The sequence below is a fragment of the Polypterus senegalus genome, chromosome 2 (genome assembly GCF_016835505.1).
Source record: "Polypterus senegalus isolate Bchr_013 chromosome 2, ASM1683550v1, whole genome shotgun sequence".
Lineage (NCBI taxonomy): Eukaryota > Metazoa > Chordata > Cladistia > Polypteriformes > Polypteridae > Polypterus > Polypterus senegalus.
This window is the reverse complement of record NC_053155.1, coordinates 194383712-194411274: the sequence shown is the minus strand read 5'-3', so window position 1 is coordinate 194411274 and position 27563 is coordinate 194383712. Positions and strand designations below refer to the sequence as shown.

Below are 27563 nucleotides of genomic sequence, written 5' to 3'. Positions count from 1 at the left end.
TGGAGGCCATGGAGAGCGACTTTGGACGGCCGAGGAGATTCTGGTCCACCGTCCGGCGTCTCAGGAGGGAAGCAGTGCAGTGTCAACACCGTATATGGTGGGGATGGTGCTGCTGACCTCGACTTCGGGACGTTGTGGGTCAGTGGGAGGAGTACTTCGAAGACCTCCTCAATCCCACTAACATGCCTTCCAATGAGGAAGCAGAGCCTGGGGACTCTGAGGTGGGCTCTCCCATCTCTGGGACTGAAGTCACCGAGGTGGTCAAAAACTCCTTGGTGGCAGGGCCCGGGGTGGATGAGATCGCCCGGAGTTCCTTAAGGCTCTGGATGTTGTAGGACTGTCTTGGTTGACACGTCTCTGCAACATCGCATGGACATCGGGACAGTGCCTCTGGATTGGCAGACCGGGGTGGTGGTCCCCTCTTTAAAAGGGGACGGAGGGTGTGTTCCAACTATAGAGGGATCACACTCCTCAGCCTCCCTGGAAAAGTCTATTCGGGGTTCTGGAGAGGAGGGTCCGTCGGATAGTGAACCTCGGATTCAGGAGGAACAGTGTGGTTTTAGTCCTGGTCGCGGAACAGTGGACCAGCTCTTCACCCTTAGCAGAGTCCTGGAGGGTGCATGGGAGTTTGCCCGACCGGTCTACATGTGTTTTGTGGACTTGGAAAGGCATTGACCGTGTCCCTCGGGAATCCTGTGGGGGTGCTCGGGAGTATGGGGTACGGACCCCTGATAAGAGCTGTTGGTCTCTGTACAACGGTGTCAGAGCTTGGTCCGCATTGCGGCAGTAAGTCGAGCCCGTTTCCAGTGAGAGTTGGACTCCGCCAGGGCTGCCCTTTGTCACGATTCTGTTCATAACTTTTATGGACAGAATTTCTAAGCGCAACCAGGGTGTTGAAGGGGTCGGTTTGGTGGACTCAGGATTGGGTCACTGCTTTTGCAGATGATGTTGTCCTGTTTGCTTCATCAGGCCGTGATCTTCAGCTCTCTCTGGATCGGTTCGCAGCTGAGTGTGAAGCGGCTGGGATGAGAATCAGCACCTCCAAATCCGAGCATGGTCCTCAGCGGAAAAGGGTGGAGTGCCCTCTCAGGGTTGGGGAGAGATCCTGCCCCAAGTGGAGGAGTTCAAGTATCTCGGGGTCTTGTTCACAGTGAGGGAAGAATGGGCGTGAGATCGACAGGCGGATCGGTGCGGCATCCGCAGTGATGCGGGCTCTGCATCGGTCTGTCGTGGTGAAAAAGGAGCTGAGCCATAAGGCAAAGCTCTCAATTTACCAGTCGATCTACCTTCCTACCCTCACCTATGGTCATGAGCTATGGGTAGTGACGAAAGAACGAGATCGCGAATACAAGCGACTGAAATGAGTTTCCTCCGCAGGGTGTCTGGGCTTTCCCTTAAAGATAGGGTGAGAAGCTCAGTCATCCGGAAGGGGCTCAGAGTAGAGCCGCTGCTCCTCCGCATCGAGAGGAGTCAGATGAGGTGGCTCGGGCATCTGATCAGGATGCCTCCTGGACGCCTCCCTGGTGAGGTGTTCGGCACGCCCAACGGGAGGAGGCCCGGGGAAGACCCAGGACACGCTGGAGGGACTATGTCTCCCGGCTGGCCTGGGAGCATTGGGATTCTCCCGGAAGAGCTGGAAGAAGTGGCCGGGGAGAGGGAAGTCTGGGCCTCTCTGCTTAAGCTGCTGCCCCCGCGACCCGACCTCGGATAAGTGGAAGAGAATGGATGGATGGATATATATATATATACTATCGGAGATGGCTGGGGTGGCAACCCGGCCTGGACACCCAGGGAGACCGGAAGAGGGCTTACGCTCACCTCAGACCACATGGGGGCGACCACCCTGGTTCCTTTGTGGGCCACGGGTACAGAGCTTTGAAGCTCTACCCTGTAGGGGCCCGTGGTCACTGCCAAGGGGCGCCCCTGTGCCTAGAGAGCCCTGGACCTCTGCACTTCCGCCACACCGGGGAGTGCCGGTGGAAGATTGCTGGGAAGCACCTGGAGCACATCCGGGTGACTATAAAAGGGGCCGCCTCCCTTCATTCAAGGCTGGAGTCGGGAGGAGAAGGACAGAGCTTGGTGGAGGAGGCAAGTAGTTGGCCTGAAGAGATTGAGGCATTGCTGTGGCCAGGACTTCGGGGACTTTTGGGGGTTGTTGCACTTTTGTAAATATGGAGCACTTGGTGAATAAACGTGTGTTCTTTGACATTAATATGTCGGCCTGTCTGTGTCCGGGCCGGCTTCCACAATATATATATATATATATATATATATATATATATATATATACAGTATATATATTTATATATGTGTGTGTGTGTGTGTGTATGCATGCACGCATAGGGGACATTTGAAGGGCTCTGCTGCTCTAGAGGTTGCTGTTCTGTGGTAACGTCTTTTCTTTTTCTCCCTCTGCAGACCGGAAGATTGATGCCTTTTTCATCATTGACGTCACTTTGGGTGTCTGTCCTTCTGGGCCTGACTCTTTCTGCTGGAAACCATCATAACCGGAAGCACCACCTTTTTGAGCAGTCAGAAACAGACTCCCATTTGAAAAGATGTTCTCTTTAACGCTGTTTACTCATGTTTTATTTTCTTGCAATTTCAGTTATTTGAGATTTGCCTACAGATGCCCCAACCCTCCTTATTGGCTCAGCTTTGTAATTGCAATATATACACATTGTACTTAGACCCCTTTACTTTCTGCACACTTTATTTTAATTAATTTTTAATGGATAAGTTTGCTATTTGTACCAATCAATCTACACTCAATAAGCCATCATGACAAAGTGAAAGCATGTTTTTGGAAAGGTTTGCAAATTTTTGAAAAACAAAAACTGAAATCTGTCATTGATGCCTGAAGAAGGGGCCTGAGTTGCCTCGAAAGCTTGCATATTGTAATCTTTTTAGTTAGCCAATAAAAGGTGCCATTTTGCTTGGCTTTTCTTTACATTCATAATGACTAATATGGTACAACACCCTAGTACTACAAAATTCAAACCTTTAATTCAGCAATAATAGAAACCCCATCTGACAGCAATTACAGCACTGAGCCTTCCCTGCGGTGATTCTCTACAAGATCTGCACACCTGGATTTGGGCAGTTTACCCATTCTTTCTAAAAGATCCTCTCAAGCAATGATATAATTGATGGGAAACGTCTATACAGTAGATAGCCATCTTAAGGCTCTCCACAGATGTTATATTAGGTTAAGTCTGGACTTAGGGTGGGCCACTCAAGAAAAGTCAGAGACTTATTCAAGAGCCAAATTGTCTTGGCTGTATGCTTCAAGTCATTGTCATGCTGAAAGGTGGATGATTACCCATGTGTGGTTGCATGCACTTTGGAGCAGGTTTTCTTCAAGGCTGCTTTCATCCTTCCTTTTCTCCTGGCCAGTTTCCCTTCTGCAGAGAAGCAGCCCCACAGCCTAATGCTGTCAACATCAAGCTTTTCGGTAAGGATGGTATTACGGGGGAGATGAGCAGTGTGTGATCTTCGCCAGATAGGGTGGGGGATAAGGGGTTTGAAGAATCACTTACATTGTACAGTTGGGCAGTTAGTGTTTAGCAAAGCCCAAATAATCGCAGCTTTAGTTTCTGTTTTCTCTTTGTGTTCATTTGAGCCTTCCCTTTCACTCTCCACTGTGTGAAATACCCTATGGTCTTTAGGGGATCCCACTAGTGCTCTAGTCTTGGGTGAGCACTGAAATCTTATTCTAGTACTATGGAATGATCAATCAGTTAGGAAATGCTTAACTTAAGGAAACCAATTTCCTGTTTACATGGACATGCAAACTGGAAACAAAAGCCAGTCCACCTTTTTATTCCAAGCACCATCTGGCAGAAATGTCACTATTCATTAGACATGCATACAAATGTATACAGATTAAGTCACTTGCATGCCATGAACAAATTTACAAACCTGCCACAGATTAGCACTGTAACTCTGATCATTTCAAGATTAAAGCTGCGTACTCCTGCAATATGAAAACTGTTGATATCAACAATCTCTGTCACTTTCTGCTATCCATTATCACACTCTTCAGCATCCCTGAGACCAAGATCTCTACCAGCAGCAAGAGTCTTCTGTTAATTCTTTTTCTCTCAAAGTCTTTGCCCCTTTCCTCAAATAGCCTTGAAGCTTTTCAGCAGATGTGTTTTTCTTCTCTGTTATTTAAGCATATAGGGCCATAAAGGCGGTGAAACACTCACAGACAGCTTCTTTTCCACACTCCAGCTGCTCCAATGCTTTCTCATAAATCCAGTGATCAGCAATGAATGATTTAAAAATTAAAATAATTACATGTCCTTAGAATTATTCTCAGGAACCCACACTATTTTGATTTAACATTTTGAAGAGCTCAAGATGACTCTCTGTATTTCACATCTTGTTACTGTCACTTGTACAGTTATTTTTTTATAATAAATTACTCTTGTAAACCTTTACTGGATTGTGCTTACATTTTTTAGGTTACTCCCCAACCTGGTCACAACATACTCTTTGAATTTTCTGACTGCTCATGCTTACGCCACAAGTGCTATCTGAACCATGAACTGTAGGTATGGCCATCCCTGTGCACAAGAATGTGCTTTTCTCAGCAGTTTAGATTGTTTAGATGTCAGCACCTCTTAATTGGTGTACAGTTAGTGCCAACATTAGCTCTGCCATCTAGTGAACATGTATGTCTTCTCCAACACAATTTCCAATGCTTAAGGAAAATAAAGCATTAACTGGAATAGCGTATACTGTATCCAAATTTGACATTATTAATTTAATGTTAACTTAATTAATCTGCTGCAGTGTATCTCATTTTTTGAAGTAGTGATTTACAGGTCATGGAACAACAAAAAGAGCACACTAAATCAGGAATACAGAATGGCAATGTCTTCATTTGTGAGACAATCATGTAATTTAAGTGAGATTTACAAGGACGACAATGAATTCTCCACATTGCAAAAGAGCAGCCTACAGTGGCAACTGTAAATTGCCAGTGTGAGTCAAATGACACTGGGGTGTTATGCGTTTCGCATTTAAAAGCTGGCTGAGAATTAACTACTCAATTAGCACTACTGTAAGAGAAACATCACAGAAAGCTACAGCAATCCCCTTTAACCATTAAGTTGTAGCAACGTTTTTCCATGTGAAACCAGTGGGGCCCGACTGAATAGCACAGACAGCATGCAGTGAGGCAGCCCTGTCCCTGAAGTGTGACTTGTGGCTCAGGGGTGCAGGAAGCAATGCTGATCTACAACTGAATCTCTGGTGTGTCGTGGAAGTTGTCCTGGTGAGGGATTTATAGGCCATCCCTTGGTAGTCACAGTCTTACAGGCAGAGATGTGTGTGGTAAGAGTGGACAGAAAAACAGAGGGTTTGGAAAAGGTGTGGTAGAGAGGGTTTAATGCACTACGCTAGATGGTGGGCCATCCCATCTATACAAATTAGCTAGGTCTAGCGGTACAGCTCTAGGTTGCTTTATTCTTATATGATTTGTTACTACAGCATGTGTTTTCTCTGCAAAACTTTTTATTTTTCTATAAAAATAAAGAAATGTATTCTGAATATGAATTTAAACTATTAGCACTCTTCTTTTCAGATTGTTATGCAGAGTTGCTTCATCAGATGCTATTATATTCGTATTTGGGAACAGCCACTCCTTTTACTACATTTGTATTCTCTCAGATTCCACTGACTTAATGAGTAAATACACATAGAAAACAGTAGAAACTCCTCGTCCTGCCATCACACCACTCTCTTCATTGATTCATTCTGAGAAGCTATTTTATTGAAATGAGAATTTCTGTCCATTAGCAAATTTACAGTTCAGTTTAGTATGCCACCTCAGTTGTACAGTACAATCTGAATAATGATTCAACATATAGTTTAACACTGTCAAATAACCTGTTACAAAGTCTGACCCTGCTTTCAATCCAAACTATGTGTATTAAGTAGGTTTAGTAAATGGATGGATGGGTTGATGATGTTTAAGTAGGAAGCATTAGATTTACAAAAATACTGTGGGAATGTTACATTTAGTTTAGCTAGTAAACAAAAATCTCTCCATTTTCTGTACCTGCTTTTTCCGGTTCATGGCCATGGGGTTGTAAAGCCTTTCCTGGGAGCACCGTGTATAAGGTAAGAAATAACCCTAGACACAGTGCCAGGATATCACAGGGCACACTCTCTCATAAAATCTAACATATAATTACATAGAGATGTAGGAAAAAAATGGTGAACCTGGAAAATAAATGCGTGACAATGGGGAGAATCTACAAACTTGACACTGACTGTACTGGGACTCAAACCCCAGGAAATTTACAACTGCAAGGCAGAAAGGGTATCCATTGTGTCACTGCTCTGCACTTGGCAAACAAAGAACCTTTTCAGATATAGCGTCTTCTATAGATGATATCAACCATCTATCTTTTCAAAACAGGAAGAAAACCAATAATCTCCATCCTCTCTGGACATAACTATACAGGACTTCTGTGTAACATGTGGGGAGACTTGCCCTTTACCTACCAGCATTACCACAAATCACCTAAACTCACAACCCGTAATAATGTCTCCATCTTTCTCCTTCTTCTGCCATTTTAATTCTTCCTGCTAGTTGACTGCTCTTCTATAACTCACCACCTGACTCTACAGGTGCCGGTCATAAAATTAGAATATCGTGACAAAGTTGATTTATTTCAGTAATTCCATTCAAAAAGTGAAACTTGTATATTAGATTCATTCATTACAAACAGACTGATGTATTTCAAATGTTTATTTCTTTTAATTTTGATGATTATAACTGAAAACTAATGAAAGTCCCAAATTCAGTATCTCGGAAAATTAGAATATCAATTAAGACCAATGCAAAAAAAGAATTTTTAGAAATGTTGGCCAACTGAAAGGTATGAACATGAAAAGTATGAGCATGTACAGCACTCAATGTTTAGTTGGGGCTCCTTTGGCCTGGATTACTGCAGCAATGCGGCGTGGCATGGAGTCGATCAGTCTGTGACACTGCTCTGATGTTACGAGAGCCCATGTTGCTCTGATAGTGGCCTTCAGCTCTTCTGAATTGTTGGGTCTGGCGTATTGCATCTTCCTCTTCACAATACCCCATAGATTTTCTATGGTGTTAAGGTCAGGCGAGTTTACTGGCCAATCAAGAACAGGGATACCATGGTCCTTAAACCAGGTACTGGTAGTTTTGACACTTTATGCAGGTGCCAGGTCCTGTTGGAAAATGAAACCTGCATCTCCATAATGTTTGTCAGCAGCAGGAAGCATGAAGTGCTCTAAAACTTCCTGGTAGACGGCTGCGTTGACCTTGGACCTCAGAAAAAACAATGGACCAACACTAGCAGATGACATGGCATCCCAAACCATCACTGAATGTGAAAACTTTACACTGGACCTCAACCAACATGGATTCTGTGCCTCTCCTCTCTTCCTCCAGACTCTGGGACCTTGATTTCCAAAGGAAATGCAAAATGTACTTTCATCAGAGAACATAACTTTGGACCACTTAGCAGCAGTCCAGTCGAGACGCTTCTGACGCTGTCTCTTGTTCAAGAGTGGCTTGACACAAGGAGAGCGACAGCTGAAACCCATGTCTTGCATACGTCTGTGTGTGGTGGTTCTTGAAGCACTGACTCCAGCTGCAGTCCACTCTTTGTGAATCTCCCCCACAGTTTTGTTTGTGTTTTGTTTCACAATCCTCTCCAGGGTGCGGTTATCTCTACTGCTTGTACACTTTTTTCTACCACATCTTGTCCTTCCCTTCGCCTCTCTATTAATGTGCTTGGACACAGAGCTCTGTGAACAGCCAGCCTCTTTAGCAATGACCTTTTGTGTCTTGCCCTCCTTGTGCAAGGTGTCAATGGTTGTCTTTTGTACAACTGTTAAGTCAGCAGTCTTCCCCATGATTGTGTAGCCTACAGAACTAGACTGAGAGACCATTTAAAGGCTTTTGCAGGTGTTTTGAGTTAATTAGCTGATTAGAGTGTGGCACCAGGTGTCTTCAATATTGAACCTTTTCACAATATTCTAATTTTCTGAGATACTGAATTTGGGACTTTCATTAGCTGTCAGTTATAATAATCAAAATTAAAAGAAATAAACATTTGAAATACACCAGTCTGTGTGTAATGAATGAATCTAATATACAAGTTTGACTTTTTGAATGGAATTACTGAAATAAATCAACTGTCACGATATTCTAATTTTATGACCAGCACCTGTACATTCACCAAGCCTGGAAGTGGCTTTAAACTTTGCCCCGCAGTCAATTCCAGCCAAGTTCCAATTTCCATCTTGGGTCAGTGGCAGACCATTGCTACGAGGGTAGGGCAGCATGCAGAACTTGAGCCTTCTTTGCTGTAGGAGATGGGTATGGTGTGAGAAGAAGAACTGGTCGATTGATGTTGATTGAAATATCAGTGTGTCCCTTGACAATGCCTTTAATTAATTTAAAAAATAATAAGATGCGAACACAGTAATGCCAAATTAATGTAGTGCATATGATGTAGAGCTGCCAGATCAAATGATGCTATTCGAACGTAATTCAAATTTATTCAGAAAAGGTCTTGTTCAGAAGCAAAACTTAACATTTGATTGTCAAAGAACATTTGTTTTATCCAACTGATTTTGGCACAGTGTTATTCCAGATGTGCTATGCAAAGCTGTAGTATTTTACTGACCTATTTTAATGCTTCACTACCAACCTTTTTGTAATTTTGACTGGATAGCTTGCTATCTTCATTACTAAAACTTACAGCCAAACCCCTTCATAATGTATTTTTTTTTCCGGTCCCATAACTCTGCACTTTGATCAACAAGTGTAATCAGAACAGCTTTTCTAAACACTCCTCCTGTGCCCTACAAGTATAGTTTTGCATCTGATTCTGTCTCATTCACTCTCACCCCTGAGACCCCTGACTGTTGTTTAATGCAAAGTCCTTCTCATTAAAAAAAATAGAAAATAATTGTCATAATTCAGATTTTCCTTTTATTACAATACTTTAAAACCTCAACTTTAAACAGCATAGCCAACAAATAAGTCATGTCCCACAATTAGTTTATGTCTTGGATGGCTGCTAGTTTAACACATAATGCCTAAAACAATGTGCTTTAATTACAGTAAAAATATTCAGGCCACCTTTAGTAAAAAATACTTGCATCTGTAGAGTAAACAGACTGTACAGACCCTGACCTGATACCGTGATGGCTCTGCTTTTCTGGGTGAGTTTATAGGTGCCAACTGACTTTTTATTCTGAATGCTCAGTGGACCACTCAGAAATAATTAAACAAGTCTGCCTTCAACCTGCCTGTCTCTTGCTTACTTTTTCGCTTTGCTTGCTATTCTCAACCTTTTGCTATATCTTTTTAACTAACTGGTATTACTCCTGATCTTAAACCGCTCTGCCAGTGCCTATTTGGCAGCAAAGTTCATCACAATAAGTTTGTCCGGCAGGACTCCAGCTGAGTGTTGCAAGTAGGAACCTTAAACACTGTCATAAGCTCTTCAGGATTTGTAGACATGTGAGTAAAAAAAGTAAAGATATTAATAACTAGCAGAATAGCCGCGCTTCGCAGCGAAGAAGTAGTGTGTTAAAGAAGTTATGAAAAAGAAAAGGAAAAATTTTAAAAATAACGTAACATGATTGTTAATGTAATTGTTTTGTCATTGATATGAGTGTTGTTGTCATATCTATCTATATATATCTATATATATACAAGTATATCTATATATATATATATATATCTATATATATATACATATATATATATATATTGTCAGGGATGCCAGGGGCCATGACCCAGCCCGGGACGACATGAAGGACCGGATGTGGGTCTGCACCCACCCTGGATCACGTGGGGGTTGCCTTCCGGGTTGCTTTGGGAGCCACGGGTACAGGGCATGGAAGCTCCACCCTGTAGGGGCCCATGGTCCCCGCCAGGAGGCGCCCCAATGCCTTGGGGACCTGTTACCCCAGCACTTCCGCCACACCAGGAAGTGCTGGGGGGAAGATTTATGACGGCGCCCGGAGAGCAGCCGGAAGGACAGCGGCACTTCCGCCACGCTGGGGCGTGGCCAGAGGAGGAATGCCGGGAACACCTGGTGCTCATCCGGGTACCATATAAAAGGGGCCGTCTCCATTCATTCGAGGCTGGAGTCGGGAGGAGGAAGGACGAAGCTCAGGAGGAGCTGTGGAGGCGGCCCGAAGAAAGGCATTGTGGCCAAGACTGTGATTGTTTTGGGGTTCATGCACGTGACTGAGGTCTGAGTGACCATTGGCTGGGGTCTTAGTGACCATTATTGTAAATAGTCATTGTAAATAAACGTGTGGTGTTTTAAACAACATGTCCGCCTGTCTGTGTCCGGGTCCACTTCCACAATATATATATATATATATATATATATATATATATATATATATATATATATATATATATATATATATATATATATGTATATAGCAAAATACCCGGAATATATAAAGTCAGCGTTGGAATATATAAAGTCAAAACCTGAATATACAAAGTCAGCGTCTGAATTTATAAAGTCATTCCTGATTATATAAAGTCAACATCTGAGTATATAAACTCACTCCTGAATATATAAAGTGAAAGTCAAAATCTATTGATTGAAATGACTCTGAACTGAACTAAGTTAACAAAAACATATTCAGAAAAATAAATTAAAAAAACACTGTTCTGTTAATGTTTTGAAAATGATGCATGTGCCCTGCCCAGGATTGGTTCCTGCCTTGCTTCCAGTGTTGGCTGGGATTGGCTTCAGCAGACACCCGTGCCCCTGTGGTCGGATTCAACGGGTTGGGAAACGGATGGATATTCCAGCGCTGACTTTGTATATTCCAACGCTGTGTTTATATATTTAAGTTTTGACTTTATATATTCCAGCGCTTACTTTATATATTCCGAAATATTCCAAAGTCGTCTTTATATACTCAGGTTTTGACTTTATATATTTGGGAATGACTTTATATATTCAAGTTTTGACTTTATATATTCAGAAACAGGTTTTGACTTTATATATACCGACGCTGACTTTATATATTCAAGTTTTGACTTTATTTATTCGGGAATGACTTTATATATACAAGTTTTGACTTTATATAGTTAAATTTAGTCATCATTGCATAACTTTTTCTTTACCATAGAAATTTAAAGACTAAATTCAACTTCCATTCCTAACAAAGATATTTCTGGCGACTAAATAGAACCTACTTATATCCAAATTCGAGCTATTGAGCTGTAAGCCTGCCTGCCTGAATAAGTCACCCGCCGCTCTTACTTTTTTACCGTTCGTTTAATCATGGCTAGTGGTGGAAAAATTATAAAATGGAAGGAGGTTTACACTGAGTATGGCTTTACCAAAACAATTATTGATGGTGAATCGATTATTCATAAAGATTCAATTGGTGATCTGTTTTTCTGTGTTAGCCTCATATTTTTTCATACTTCTTCTCAAACTAAGGTGGTGCGAGGGTAAAATGAATCGGGAAGCGCTGATCAATGTAATCGGTGTACCAGGAAATCATGCATTGACAGAAGTTCCCTTTGTTTGTAATGCAAAGTGTGATTAAATGCGTTATTTTTTAACGCGTTATGGAGCATATGCATCGAAGCTTCTCAGCTGTGCTTGTGCTAAGAAAAGGAAACATTTTAAAAATAACGTAACGTAACGTAATAAAGTCAGTGTAACCTTTTGTAAGTAGTGCCTGGAGGATTCAGTGTGGAGAAACTCTAGAGACAGTGTGTGTATTAACTTGTGGATTTTTCTGTGAATATTTGGTGGCAGCGTCACAAAGTCGTAACACTGCGTTAGATGCGGAGCTCAGCTCAGAACGAAATGAGGTGAATGGGAGGGGAGATGATGACGCGACTCCCCCACCCGCCATTTAACTGTCAATCCCCACAAACACAGCTCTCGGAATTTGCATAAGCAAAGCCCTTCACCTGCAATTTTAACTTAGTTACAAAGTGATCAAAACTCTCGTTCATATGCACCGCCACCTGTCGTTCCTCCCCTCTCATTACATTTTAGACTTGTATCCCGCATTACCCGTGAAGGCATGACAAATGCCAGCGCAGCCTGTCTATGAACTTAATTTAAACTTTAGGTTTACACCGGTGCTTTGTTGCTGCACAAGTAGCAGCACTCATGAATATGGTTGTATATGTCACTTGGTCCCGATGGGCGCTCGGCTTCTTATTGTGTCGCTGCCTTCTCAATTGTATAATGCATGTTCCTGATAGTTTTCTTCAGTGCTTTTGGAGCTCTTTCTGGTTTTCTACGATGTCGTCCTCTGCGACATCATCCTTGACAGTCAGTTCACGTGGGATTACAGAGAACTCAGAAAGGCGTCAGGGAGGCGTGATGATGTCACACGAAACTCTGCCCTCATGGCTTTCGAGCTCAACTCCATTACAGAATATGGAGAAAAATAGCTCCCAGTTATGACCATTACGCATAGAATTTCGAAATGAAACCTGCCCAACTTTTGTAAGGAAGCTGTAAGGAACGAGCCTGCCAAATTTCAGCCTTCTGCCTACACGGGAACTTGGAGAATTAGTGATGAGTGAGTGAGCCAGTCAGTGAGGGCTTTGCCTTTTATTAGTATAGATGACGTAGTGAACCGTGTTACCAGTGCTTGTGGCTTGTAAGGATTTCAGCTCCTTTCACTGCTGCTTTTATGGCTTGCTGTCCCCAAAGGGACTAGAATGAAAACACATGCTAAGGAGAAGCGGTCGGATCATCTGCTGGCTTCCTCCTGCTGGCAAGCTGCGTCTTCTGCTTGTCATTGTTTTAAGAGCTGGGAGCACATGATGTCTGTCTGCCAAAATTATTCCAATAACTACTTGGTTAGATGTCCGTGAACTTGTTTTAAATGTTGTGTCACTGCCTTGTCTCACGTGACGTTAAAGTGTTTCTCACGGCACATCAAATTGTCTTCTGAGAAGATCATGTCTTGTCTCCCTAGTCTCCCTCCCAGGATTTTTTTTTTTATAGAGAGATATTATTTTTGTTTACCAAACTTAATTTTCTAATTTCTATATTGTTCCCAAAGCCCAGATCTAGGTTGTGGAATGGTTTCTTAGGTGTACGTAAGACCATCCCTTTTGGTTGAATATTGGTGTGAAGTTTTGTCCGTCAAGGTTGTCAATCATTGAGTTATAGTCACATTTTCAGCCTAGTAACAAAAAAAATAATTTGCATCTTAAACTCATTAATGGTGATGAGGAAGGAAGCAGGTTTAATTTTCTCAACAACATGAACATTTTCAATTAATTTTTAGTTAATAATGCAATTAACTTTCAAAGTAGTAGTAGTAATTCTACTAAGGAGATTGAACATAGTGAATTAGAAGCAAGAAGTGGCGGTTTTAATGCTTAAATGAATTAGGTAATACAAAATAATCATGAAATAAATTTGTTTATTTGCACAACATGCCTTGTGTCAGCACATGTCAACATCTATTAAAAATTGATTGCAACATGTATTTGTTTAAATTCTGTGTGAATACCTGCATTTCTGGAGTCAAGGACACCAGGCTAATGAGAGTCTATGTAAGTCCTTTAACATTTTGGCAAGCAGGTGAACTGAGGCTCCCCTTTAATTGGTTGCTTACAGATTTAGTATTGTTTTAGGTTTTTTTAATCAAATGTGATTGAACAATTGAATAATGAACAACAATTATTGCCAGACTATTTAATGTTCATGTCCATGGTTCACAGTACACACCCAGCATAAAATAATTAAGGATGAGCGAGGGCAATTTTAGGGAGATGGCAACTTCAGGTGGAATTTCAGAAAATCCAGTTATTTCTTTAATGAAACACCCCTTCATAAATCATTCACTTGAAGAAAAAAAGAAGACGAGCTTACACACAGACTTTTTCTCGCTCTTGTTATGACAAATGGAGTTAGCTAACTAGATGTGGTGTTAAGTAGTGCCTTTTTGTGCTTTCCCTGTTTGCTGTTTCAAAAAGTCTGTACCGAAGTGTTGTGGACAGTGATGGGGGTATGAGACGTAAAAAATCTTTCTGAAAAAAGCAAGTGGCATTAAAGTAGCCACAGTCATCTAAACCAATGTTTTTCAACCAGAGTGTTGTGGCACAGTGGCGTGCCATTGAAATAATAGTGTAGCTCACTTGGGTCTACATCTAAAAGGGACAAACTTTACAGGTGGTTGAGACAGGACAGGACTACCTGGAAAGGCTGGCATAAAAGCAGCTCTACAATTGCAATGTTAGAGCACTAGCTGAGTCCATCTGTCCTAGGTGGCGTGGATCCTAGCGAGCCTCTCAAGGCTGGTGGCTAGTGGGCATATGAGTTGCCTCTGAGGCAGAGAGGGGCAGGCAAAGGGGTGAAGCAGCTTGGAGATGCCACCAAAGTGTCATGTGCATGAACGTTGATCTCGAAGCTCCTTTTTTTACCGGATTATCCATTAGTCCCCCCTCTTTGGGCTGTTGAACATTTGTATGAGATATACAGTATACTGTTATGTGTTTGTGGTTACAGAGTGCCACTACAGAAAAAACTTTGGGAAACAGTGATCTACACAATAACATGAGACTAATTTTTTGGGAGGCTTAGTGAAAGGTCTCAATTTAGGCAGAAAGTAACTGAGACATTTTCAGGCCTGAAGGAAAGGAGGCCAAAATTTATGTTCCAGGAAATATAGATATCCTGACCATAAAGATAGAATATGATTTAGGTTGGACTTGTTGTGTGGGTGAAATACAAGACAGGTTGGGCAGTGAGTTATGTTTTAAGACATGGAGCCTGTTGATCTTACAATGTGAATTTGTGCCCATGTAAGCTAAGCTTGGCAAACCTGCACAGGACTGGGCAGACTGGCAGCATGTGTAGAATACAATTAGGGTGGGAATGACTCTGTAGGTGTGATAATTGATAAACTGAGATGCAAAACTTGAGAAAAATCAGAGAACTAGTGATTGTATGATGTAGATATATGGAAAACAGTGGAAATGGCCAAGGATTGGGCGCTCTATTAGCAGACACAGAATAAGATATGGATTGACTTAAACTATTGATGTGTTATAGGCCAGTCTGAAGGTCATGTTATTGGAGGATTATGGGGGTGGGGGTGGGGTTGCAGACATTATGGTGTGGGTTTTAGCAGAATGGGGAACTGGGCAAGTTGGCAGAGAACTGAGGAATTTTGAGACAGGTGTAGTATAAAATGTGGGTGGCAGGTGCATCTGTTCCTTTCCACATCTATAGGACAAGTTATGGGAAAAATAAGGGGACTGTGGATGTCATAGACTGGAATTTTGGACTACAGTAAAAATGGGCAAGCTGGCATCAGATTGGGCCGTATTGTAGAAAGGGTACAATATATTTTAGCCTAGACTTGCCCTATGGGTCTGGCCAAAATGTGCATCCACACTATGATGAACACCACAAGAGTGTATGGAATGACCAGATAGATAGGTTTGAAAAGTTACAAAAAGTATATAATAAATAGAGGTGAAAAGCACTATATAAAAGATAGATAGATGTGAAAGGCACTATAAAATAGATGAGTGCTGCTTCAGTTTGTCCCACTAAAAACTGCACCCCCTCCCAAATTTTTTTTCACCAGCTGCCACTGGAGTCAAGTAAGTTTTCCCAAAGGCTATGCAGTTTAACATTACATAAAAACGTAATATAAAAATGTATTATATAAACATGAAAATGTATGTTCCTGTAAACAGATAAACTAATGATATTAACAAAAATAAAACATGTTAGTCAGTCAAAATAGATTAAATCAAAATAATTCACAACATATTTCAAAAACGTCCATAGTAGTATGGTGTAGTAATAAAAGATTTTTTATTAATGATAAAAAAATAAAATCTTGCCTTCATGTAGCCATACATGACAAAACCTGGCCCACATATACATTTTGATATCTAAAACTCTTCAGAAGAAAGTTAGTAAATTCCTGATGATTTAATGACCCAAAATCACTGCCTATAAAAATAAAAAAATAAGCCAGCTATTTACTGATATCTGTATGTCTTTGTGCTGTAGCACTATGAAAATATGTCAGATTTCTTGCTAACATGTTACTAAATGATACCACATCCAGCTATTTCCATTTACAGATGAAAACCAAGTGGTCACATAGCACCCGCCACTTTTAGGGATAGTAACTGATAGCAGATGGCTGTCTTCGGTAGATCATTGGTGCCTATGTGTGTGCAAAGCTACTAGAATAGTTGATTTGGTGTCCTGTATATTTTTATGCTTCCATTTAAAATATTACAATAATTATTATAAAATACAATGAAATAAAATACAAAACTACTAAAACAACAATACAAATTCATTATTTTAAATTATTTATCATTATAAAGTTAAGCTTGTTTTAAAAGAGCAATAAACCTTAGACATGCTAAAGTGCTTTATTGGTCAACTTCAGATGTCACTCTCCTACATTTTGATAGACCTTCAGTTTAAAGACAATAGAAGGGTACAAGAACAGGTTGAACTCTACAAAAGCCTCAGCAAGCCTCACCTTCAGTGCAGGACCCCAGGGCTTGAATGTGTGCACCTCATTCTTAGAAGGATTCGTGTCCTTATTCTGAATTGAAGTAAGTAGTGTGATGTGCTCTGAATTAGTAGATTAAAGACATGGAATCAGATTCTGAGTGGCAAAAGCACTGCTCTTCCTCCATTGGTAACTCATGACCTGGTGTAACAAAATCTGAAACAAAAGAATTCAACCATTATTAGGTTTGAATGAAATTGAGAGATGTGAGAGTTTCTTGAAATTTTTGCCTAAAAGAGCGCAGATTTCCTGCCCAAAACAAAAACAAACAAATGTTTTAGGGTATCATAACCACTTTACAACAACTATTTTTATAATTTAACTTATACCCAAAGCTGCAGTGCTAAACATAAAAACTCACAGCACACGCAAAAACAGAGGAATTGAAAACAAAACTAAGTTATGTAAGTTTTATGTATAAAATGTTACATGGTTACAACAAAAACACAAAATGGAAATTATATAAAAGATATATGTTATATTTTTGAGTTCATTTTTTTATTATTGGAAATTCTGAGTATTTGTAATGTAAAGAAACCCTAATGATGCTGAGCACCATTCCTCCTCTCTCAAAATGTTTTTTTTTTATTTTCAAAAGGAATAATACCTGTCCCCATATGAAATTGTAATTTATAAAATAATTCTATTATTGAATGATACATAAAATGCCATGAGACCAAATTCCTCATTTTATTATTGTATATTTTCTCAATAAATATCATATAAATTCTTAAATATGTGATCAATGCAATTTTTAATCTAAAAAGAGGTGATGCTTGGGATGCATCATCAGTGATGTTTCCTGGGTTCATTCGGTATTTTCGGTCTCACAACATCAAACACCATCAGCCAGGTGACCCAGCAGGGGTTGATTGTCCCAGCAGCATTAAGGCACCTGGAGGTTCTTTCTGCTGCCTCCACTGCAATCCTGATGGCTGTCCCTCTGAGTGACCCACTCATGCCCAGCAGGGTGTATGTAGACTCTGTAGAGAGAGCAGCCGGAGAAGCCTCTGCAGCCTGCTTCCACTGGATGGCAGTGTACCTGCCACCCCTTCTTCGGCAATCCTCCAGAAGCCCTTGGTATTTGGCCAGCTACCTCTCAAAGGCCTCCTCTATATGATCTTCTCAGTGCATAGTCAATTCCATCAGGCAAGCTCTTCTGATGCCTCTGACAGAATCACAATATATGGTCACAATGATGTTGCTGAGTTATGTGCTGGAAACTTAAGTTGCTTGCCCATGTCTACCATTATCTGCCAGTCCTGTGCGGTGGAAAGTAGACAAGCAGCATCTCTAGGCTGCAGTTTCAGCTGCCTACCTGCCTTGATGGATGTTATCTGCTTCCTGGGGGGAACGTGGGGCCTACTTATTGTTATGGCTGAGGGGGCACTCTTAGCAACTGCTTTTAGCAACTGGTCATGGCACCACCAGTAGCCACCCTCACCTTGGGCCTTTGGACAGATACTCAGGGTGTGTTTGAGTGTCCCTCTCTCACAGCAGCCTTGTCCCAAGGGCTAGGTAAGATGTCATATACAGCTTAGATTAGGAATTTAATGCGCTGGGGCTTTGCTCGTAAGATGTCTGTCCAAGCAAGCTTTTGTTCCATTGCACTCTCCCATCTCATCCAAGCTCCCTGCTGCCTCATGCCTGCCATCATGCTGGTTCTACCCCTGTCCATTGCTGCTCTCCCCTTTTCCTGGACAAGCAGTCACCTCTCCTTGCCCTGGACCTTGTTATACTGATGCATTGGAAAGCTGCCCAATCCTGATCTTTCCATGGCACTGCCCCCACCACAGCCTTGTGCCGCAGACTCTCTTTGCTGTCTCCAGCTCCCTAGTAGCACTCCATTTCCTGATCTGTATCTCAATGCCTGCTGCTGAGACTTTAGTGTCCTTGCGAGAGTCTATACTGCAGTGCTTCTCTAGAAGGGGAGATCATAAACTCTTCCATGATGCTGTTGAAAGGAAGATGCAGAATGCTATTGTTCTTGTACAGAGCTGCACTGCTCAGGCTGTATGGGAAGCCAAGCCACCTGTGGACTTATCCGCTGATTCTTCTCTCCATTGTCTCTGCTGATGTAATGGGCACATCATAAACCAGCAAAGGTCAGAGGATCCAAGGCCGGATGCCATATTGGTATACACAGGACTTGAATTTCCCAGGCAGTCCAGACCTGTCCACTTTGCTGAGCCAGGTCTCCAGCTCCTTGAGGGATGCCTGGATGTCTGCCACATCTCTGAGGTTGGGTCAGAAAGTTTTCCCAAACTTTTGACTGGCTTCTCATTAATAGATGGAATCTTGGTACATCCTGAGAAAAGTGGAACTTGTCTGAAACTTTACCTCTCTTCAAATCAAGTGACCTTGACTTAGCAGGCTTAAAGCTCATCCTTGCCCACTTGTTAAGTCTCTCCATCTCTTGGAGTATCCATCTACTCCCTAGTACAGAGGATGTGCTGACTGTGAGGTCATCCATATAAGCTCTAAATGTGGGCTGTTGCACGCTGGACTTGGTTGATGGGCCTTTTGCACTCCACCTCTGCAGCTTTTACTACCTTGTTCATGGCTAGGACAAAGAAGATGACTGATACAGTGCACCCAGTGATAATGCCCTTCTCCAATTGGTGGCAACCTGATGTCACTGACCCAGAAGTGACTCTCACTCTGAAGTTGTCCTAGTAATCTAAAATAAGATACTTATATCTTACAGGGGACATGGTGCCATCCACATGGTAAACAGGCAGCAACATTAACCCAGTCTCCTAGTGTAACAACAATGCCAATCGCTGCCACCATGCCGCCTTAATAACAAACATACATACATTGTCAATATTGCTTAATCTAAGTCAGGGGTACAAGGGGCTGCATTTAATTCCTGCGGCATTGGGTGCAAGGCCTCAATGAACCTGGCCCCAGTCCTTCATGCCTACACAACAAATACTCACAGAGCTAATTCAGAATCACTAATTACACTAACCTATACATCTTTGAGGATGTATGAGAAAAACATACACAGGCATAGAAGAAAGTCCAAACTTAACTAAGAGAACAATTGGGCATAGGATTTGAACCAAGGGTGCTAGTGTATGAGGCAGCAGTTCTAACATTAGTCCTATGTGTTGATCATAAACATAAAGTACATAAGTAATCTGTTACAGTGTAAAGTGCCTGGATAGTATTTTGTAGTATAAATAAATTCTTCATATTTCATCCATGATATATCTTACAACTACTCTGCCCTGTTTTAAGACTGTTGCAGCCAGAAATAGATTAGTTGACAAATAAGAACAGAGCAGTGACAACTGGAAAGACAGCAAACAGAAAAAAAAGTTAAGAGTGGCAATCCATCTTTCATTTGCTAAGACCAAACCCTATATTTAGTCTCAGATACTTTTTAAACAGAGCTTAGGCCAACCAGAGGACAGCTGACTTTACTAACATACACCTCTTTACAAAGAGAGAGATGGAATTAGGACTAGTGGCTAGTCCTTGGTTGTGCATCCTACTGAGTGTACAACCACTAACCAAAAGAACTGCATTGACTCAGAAGACTTTTGAAAAGGAACTGGCAGAGAAGTAATGTGGCACTGCTGCGGAGATTTCCAGATGATGTATGTTTTCCAAAAAAGGAGAAAACATCTATGAGTTCAGAATAATCATCGTGCTCTAGATTGGCAGCCAAGACATGTTTCATTCTCAGTGGTTAATAGGGCACCATTAATAACTCAAGCATTGGTACATCAGGGAAGAAAGGGTGTAATCTTAAGTGACAAGCGTCACTCACCTGAACAGGGAATGAATGAGTTGTTACTGGACTTTCTCAAATCTTACAGCTCTGTACCACATTATTAAGTGGTTGGAGGTAATACTGTAACCAAATTATGGTGAAGAGATGAATTATTATCAGATGCACTGTTTCAGTAATGCTGAACACTTTCGATGAAACAAAAGCAAAGAGACACTCTACAATCCTTTGGACAACAGTTTATGTGAATTTCCCCTTGGGATTAATAAAGTATCTATCTATCTATCTATCTATCTATCTATCTATCTATCTATCTATCTATCTATCTATCTATCTATCTTATGTAGTGAGGTGGAAATGGAGCGAGCCCACTGCCAAAAGAAGATGCCCCTGCATTGAGAAACCCAATTAGTCACTGTGGGATAGATACATAGCAGTAATTCTTCTTTATCTCAAATGGCTAAGACAGTTATACTCTGCACTCTCGCAAAAGCACCCTGCTTTCATGCCCAGCAGTTCAGAATGAGGACATGCAATCGAGATGTGCACTGCTTCAGCAAATTTTTCACTGGCAACATTTGGTGGCTCATCTGGTTTCGCTTAGGGTGGGAGGGACGGGTGTTGTGAGGCTAACATTTAGAAGGTATACTATTAAACATGTTGCTCTTGCAGTCAGAAGGCTGATTAGTCTCGAGTGAGAAGGGTGTTCTCCTTTAGTTTATCTTTTGTTCAAGATGGTTGTACTCTGCACTTTCAGACCAGCAGCCCAAGTTTATCTGAAGCAGTTTTAAGTGAGGAAATGCAACCGAGAGGGGTGTCGTCTCAGTGTATATCTAACTAGCCTATATCAGAAGTAATTACATTTGACCTTCTGTGTTCAGTGTGACGTAGTGGCATTGAACTAAACTATAAACCTGAAAGATGTTGATTCAGTTCTTGTTCCTGAGCTATTAAATGACCCTGAACACATCACCTAACCTGCCTAAGCAAAAACTGTAAAAAACATACATATGATCAGTTGTATACTAACAATGTGTACTTGTAAAGTACCGCAGGATGTTGCTGGCTATAGAAAGCTGCTACAGTATACAAAATATAGGCTGTATGTTTCTTTCATAGTAACCCCTGGCACAGAATAAGGTAACAAGTGGATCTTGCAGGGTGACACTTTTTATACTGAGTGCAAATGAATCTTAACATCACAACCTGGGTCAGCACAATGTACTTTTCCGGAGCTGAAGAGAAGGACAACATTTGATATGTTTTCATTTCTTTATATGTGATATGCAGTTCTGATTATTCATGGAACAGTCATTAAATAGTCTGTAGAAAATATTCAGCTGTCCTCTGAAAAGCACAACAGTTTTTTAATTAAAAAGGCAGGATCAGAAAAGCATTGATGAACAAGTCAAGAGTTACCTGGCAAATACAAGGCCCGGATTTACTAACTTATGCCATCTCACAAGCTCCCTGGACTCTTAATGCTTGAAGCAAATCCATTTACACTGGTTGAGGTCTTGAGGACATAATCAACAGCACTATTAATGTATTATGTAGGTGGCTTAGAATATAGTATGACACTACCTAAGCAGGATTACGTGATTGCTGGAAAAAGTGATGCAGTACATGGTGGCAAGCCACCTTAAAACCCTAATGAGGACAGAAAGGAAGTCATGGACATGGTGAAGAAGGCTGAGTCACAAATACATCACATTGTAAAAAATCAGTGTAGGTCAGTCAGCATGAGAAACTTCATAATAATGCATAGTGATAACACCCAAGGCAAGGACAGAAGAAAGTTGTTCAAAGCTGCTCAAGTGCCTCAGAATAGCAAGACATGACATTCAAAAAATCTGAGCAACAACCAAAAACAAAACCTAAAGCCAAAGTAAACTCCTTTGTGAAATCTGGTACAATCACAATGAGCTCAGTCAGACTAGAAAAAGAAACTGGATTTATTTTTTATTAACGAGACCTAGATTATTAATGGTGACTTTTCTTGTTTTACTGACTTGGTATCTCCAGGTAATTTATTTTTGAACTCTCCTTGGCTGCCTCATCGTGGTGGTTGGGGGGCTTGCCAATGTTATTAAAAGCTTGTTTCCATGTTGAAGCCTTACTAGGGGTCTGTTTAGTACCTTTGAACTGCAACTTTTCATGTGTAGCTCTTCCTCTTTGCCGTGTGCTGTGGTTTATAGGACTCCTGTAATTAATGATGTGTTCATTTCTGAATTTTCAGATCTCTTGGCTGATATTACATGTTAATATGATAAAGTACTTACTGTTAGCGATTTTAACATACATGTCTGTTGTCAATCTAAACATTTGGTTAATAACTTTGTATCATTATTGGATTCATTTGATTTTATCCAGCATACTAATGCCCTAACTTATTTTCTTGGTCACATCCTTGATCTCGTTCTTACACATGGTATTTCAATTAATAACACTGATATACAGTGGTGTGAAAAACTATTTGCCCCCTTCCTGATTTCTTATTCTTTTGCATGTTAGTCACACAAAATGTTTCTGATCATCAAACACATTTAACCATTAATCAAATATAACACAAGTAAACACAAAATGCAGTTTTTAAATGATGGCTTTTATTATTTAGGGAGAAAAAAAAAATCCAAACTTACATGGCCCTGTGTGAAAAAGTAATTGCCCCCTGAACCTAATAACTGGTTGGGCCACCCTCAACAGCAATAACTGCAATCAAGCGTTTGCGATAACTTGCAATGAGTCTTTTACAGCGCTCTGGAGGAATTTTGGCCCACTCATCTTTGCAGAATTGTTGTAATTCAGCTTTATTTGAGGGTTTTCTAGCATGAACCGCCTTTTTAAGGTCATGCCATAGCATCTCAATTGGATTCAGGTCAGGACTTTGACTAGGCCACTCCAAAGTCTTCATTTTGTTTTTCTTTGGCCATTCAGAGGTGGATTTGCTGGTGTGTTTTGGGTCATTGTCCTGTTGCAGCACCCAAGATCACTTCAGCTTGAGTTGACGAACAGATGGCCGGACATTCTCCTTCAGGATTTTTGGTAGGCAGTAGAATTCATGGTTCCATCTATCACAGCAAGCCTTCCAGGTCCTGAAGCAGCAAAACAACCCCAGACCATCACACTACCACCACCATATTTAACTGTTGGTATGATGTTCTTTTTCTGAAATGCTGTGTTCCTTTTACGCCAGATGTAACGGGACATTTGCCTTCCAAAAAGTTCAACTTTTGTCTCATCAGTCCACAAGGTATTTTCCCAAAAGTCTTGGCAATCATTGAGATGTTTCTTAGCAAAATTGAGACGTGCCCTAATGTTCTTTTTGCTTAACAGTGGTTTGCGTCTTGGAAATCTGTCATGCAGGCCGTTTTTGCCCAGTCTCTTTCTTATGGTGGAGTCGTGAACACTGACCTTAATTGAGGCAAGTGAGGCCTGCAGTTCTTTAGACGTTGTCCTGGGGTCTTTTGTGACCTCTCCGATGAGTCGTCTCTGCGCTTTTGGGGTAATTTTGGTCAGCCGGCCATTCCTGGGAAGGTTCACCACTGTTCCATGTTTTTTTTCCATTTGTGGATAATGGCTCTCACTGTGGTTCGCTGGAGTCCCAAAGCTTTAGAAATGGCTTTATAACCTTTACCAGACTGATAGATCTCAATTACTTCTGTTCTCATTTGTTCCTGAATTTCTTTGGATCTTGGCATGATGTCTAGCTTTTGAGGTGCTTTTGATCTACTTCTCTGTGTCAGGCAGCTCCTATTTAAGTGATTTCTTGATTGAAACAGGTGTGGCAGTAATCAGGCCTGGGGGTGGCTATGGAAATTGAACTCAGGTGTGATACACCACAGTTAGGTTATTTTTTAACAAGGGGGCAATTCCTTTTTCACACAGGGCCATGTAGGTTTGGATTTTTTTCTCCCTAAATAATAAAAACCATCATTTTAAAACTGCATTTTGTGTTTACTTGTGTTATATTTGACTAATGGTTAAATGTGTTTGATGATCAGAAACATTTTGTGTGACTAACATGCAAAAGAATAAGAAATCAGGAAGGGGGCAAATAGTTTTTCACACCACTGTATATGATATTCATTTTACTGATCATTTTTCTCTGATGGATTTTAATATTACTGTTGATGTTGCAACTGCAAGCTGTGTTCCATGTTACTCTCGCTTTTTAAATTCTTCTATTATATCTGATTTTAAAACAATGTTTTCCAGTTTTGATCTACAAGGCCAGTATGATAGTATTTATGATTCTGTCTTAGCTTTAAATTCATCATGTAAAACTGTTTTACGCTCTATCTCTCCCCTCAAAATATGCTATTAAAAGGGATGACCTACTCCATGACTTAATGACACCCACATGGCAGATGTGCTGTGCCTGCAGGATGGCTGAACGGAGCTGGAAGAAGGGCAGACTGACTGTATCTAAACAGAATTTTGGGAATTCTCTGTTCAACTTCCAGGAGGCAGCTAAGAAATGTAAACATTATTACTTCTCAGATTGGATATCTTCTCATTCTAAGAAATCCAAGGCCTTATTTAATGCAATTAATGTGGCTATTTACACTCATTCAGAGACGGGATTAAATAGTACCTTTCATTCATGTGAGCAGTTTCTTTCATTCTTTGTCAGGAAAATCGATATTGTCCACACTGGCATTGTTGCAACAGGTTAGGTACTCCCTGTTGTTAATCATGGCATTGTTTTGGAATCCTTTCATGTGGTTTCACTTTCATAGTTAAAAAGTATCATTGACATACTTAAATCTACTTTTTGTCCACTTAATGTTGTTCCACCAAGACTCCTTATGGAAGCTTTTGATACAGCACTTTGGGCCCAGCATTGTTGGCTATTATAAATGGTTCTATTAGTGAGGGGATTGTGCCCTCATTTTTTAAAAATGCAGTGGTGCAACTCCCTGTCTTAAAAAGATTCTGGTGTGTTAGGTCATTTTCACCTGATTTCCCAATTACCACTTTTGGCTAAAATATTAGAAAGAATTATTTATAATCAATAGGTTGATCATCTTAACCCTAATAATTTTTTAGAGATCTACCAATCTGGCTTTAGGTGTTTTCATGGTGTTGATACTACTTTCCTGAAATTAATTAATGACCTCTCTCTTATTACCGACTTAGGTGGGGCAGCAGTCCTTGTCCTCCTTGACCTTCCTGCAGGTTTTTACACTGTTGACCATTCGCTTCCTCTTTTTAGTCTACTGCTCCTGTTAAATGTGGTGTTCCCCAGGGATCCTATTTTATTTTCTATTTATCTTCATCCCATAGAAACTATTTTGGGAAGTTTAATGTTTCTTTTCATTGTTATGCTGATGACATGCAAGTCTATATTCCTGTGTGTAACTCAGCAATGAATCAGCTGTACAATTGTCTTATAAAACTAAGATCCTGAATGGATGACAATTTTCTTGATCTTAATCAAAATAAAATGGAAGAGCTGATAGCTGGTCCTCCTGCCAAAGCTCATACTGGTTTTGAACTCCTTGGCTCTTTTGTGGACTTTTGCAAACCCCATGTTTGGAATCTTGGGGTTATTTTTTACAGTAACCTCTCTTTTGAGAAACAGATAAATTCTTTGATCAAGTGTTGCTTTTTCCAGCTTCGTCTTTTAGGAATCTTGAAACAGTTACTCATGTTTTCATCTTTTCTGGGCTTGATTACTGCAACTTGTTGCATTCTGGGATAAGCACATCCCTGACACTCAGGCTGCAGTTGGTCCAGAATGGTGCTGCCTGTTTTTTGGTCGGGGCAAGAAAGTTTGATTCTATTTCTCCAATTTTTGTCTCTTTACACTGGTTACCTGTTAGTTTCAAAATTGATTTTAAAATTTTGCTGCTGGTTTTTAAATCAATGCATGGGTATGCTCCCACTTATTTATCTGAATTGTGTGTTATACACCAGCCACCTAGGGAACTTAGATATACCAGTCAGTTGTCCCTCATACTAAGCGCACAACTGAGGGGGATAAGGCCTTTGCAGCTGCTGCACATCGTGTGTGGAATTCATTACCTAATTACACTAAGGAGTCACCTTCAATTGAACTATTTAAAACCTGATTAAAGACGCATTTCTATTCTCTAGCTTTCCGTGACCTTTAGAGATACTGATGTTTCCTTCCTTCATTTATGTGTTTCAATTTACTGCTGGTTTGTATTGTGTTTTTATTGTAATGTATTCTATTTATTTTATTTATGTTTATTGTATAATTCATTGAAAAGCACTTTGGCTACAGCATTACTGATGTTGCTTTAAATGTGCTCTATAAATAAACCGACTTTGAAAATGTTTTTCACAATTTCATTAATATATGTTAAGGCACTTTTTCATGTGATTATTTAATTCATAAATGATTTATTTACTTAATTCAGCACAAATGATATTCCATATTCCAATTGTGATGGGCTAAAGGAGGGAACTGTAATATTTTAAACTTCTGATTTTTATGTGGTTCTTCATGTACTGTATGTTTTTGTATTTTTAAGTTTTATTAACGTATGTAGCACAAATATGTTATGCGCCAAAAGATCATTGTGGCATCATCTTGTGACTTACATGATTGTTAAAGAACAAAATGAAATAAAAAGCTGATCCAAAAAGAAAAAACATAAGTAAAATTATATGTTTCAAAGATAATCCATAATCTTGTTTTCTTTGTGTATCTGTTTCTCGAATTAATTACAAAAACTTTGCAACACTAATTATAGTGATAAATACGGCCTAAGTGGAGGTTTATGGATGTGGTGATAATAGAGGACATGCAGGTGATGGGTGTAACAGAGCAAGATGCAGAGGACAGGAAGATATGGAAGAAAATGATCTGCTGTGGCAACCCCTAATGGGAGCACCAAAAGAAGAAGAAGAATGCATTTTAGATTAAAAATGTTTGGTTTGTTACCTAAAAGTCTTTCATAATTTTTTAGTTAATTTTATTATGCCTCTTGCCAGACAGTCAGGCTTTGTGCCATTCTTGCATCTGGCGTTTAAATGGTGGCTTACTTGATTAGTTAATAGTAATATTTGGTATGCAAGTTTACTATATTTTCCGATTAAAGTGACTGCTGCTGGTGTTAACAAATCTCCAGTTTTAAAAAAATTCACTCATGATATGTGAAATTCAGCTATTTAACTTATGGGTCCCTCAAATTTATGCAACATGCCCTGTATTAGACGAGTACCACTTTAAAGATATGATCACATATATGCATTTTGTGATTTTTGT

At 40.5% G+C, this 27563-nt stretch overlaps 1 long non-coding RNA gene across 3 annotated transcripts in view; it reads right to left on the bottom strand.

Moving 5' to 3' along the window:
• LOC120523633 overlaps nucleotides 1–27563 on the bottom strand; it is a 40872-nt gene that overhangs the window by 8780 nt on the left and 4529 nt on the right. For 2 of the 3 annotated variants that reach the window (XR_005632673.1, XR_005632672.1), the window contains exon 3: nucleotides 16549–16737. This is a non-coding gene — a long non-coding RNA (uncharacterized LOC120523633). Of the gene's footprint in view, nucleotides 1–15838; nucleotides 16738–27563 lie in introns of those variants that run through there. The other variant, XR_005632671.1, reaches the window with a different exon arrangement.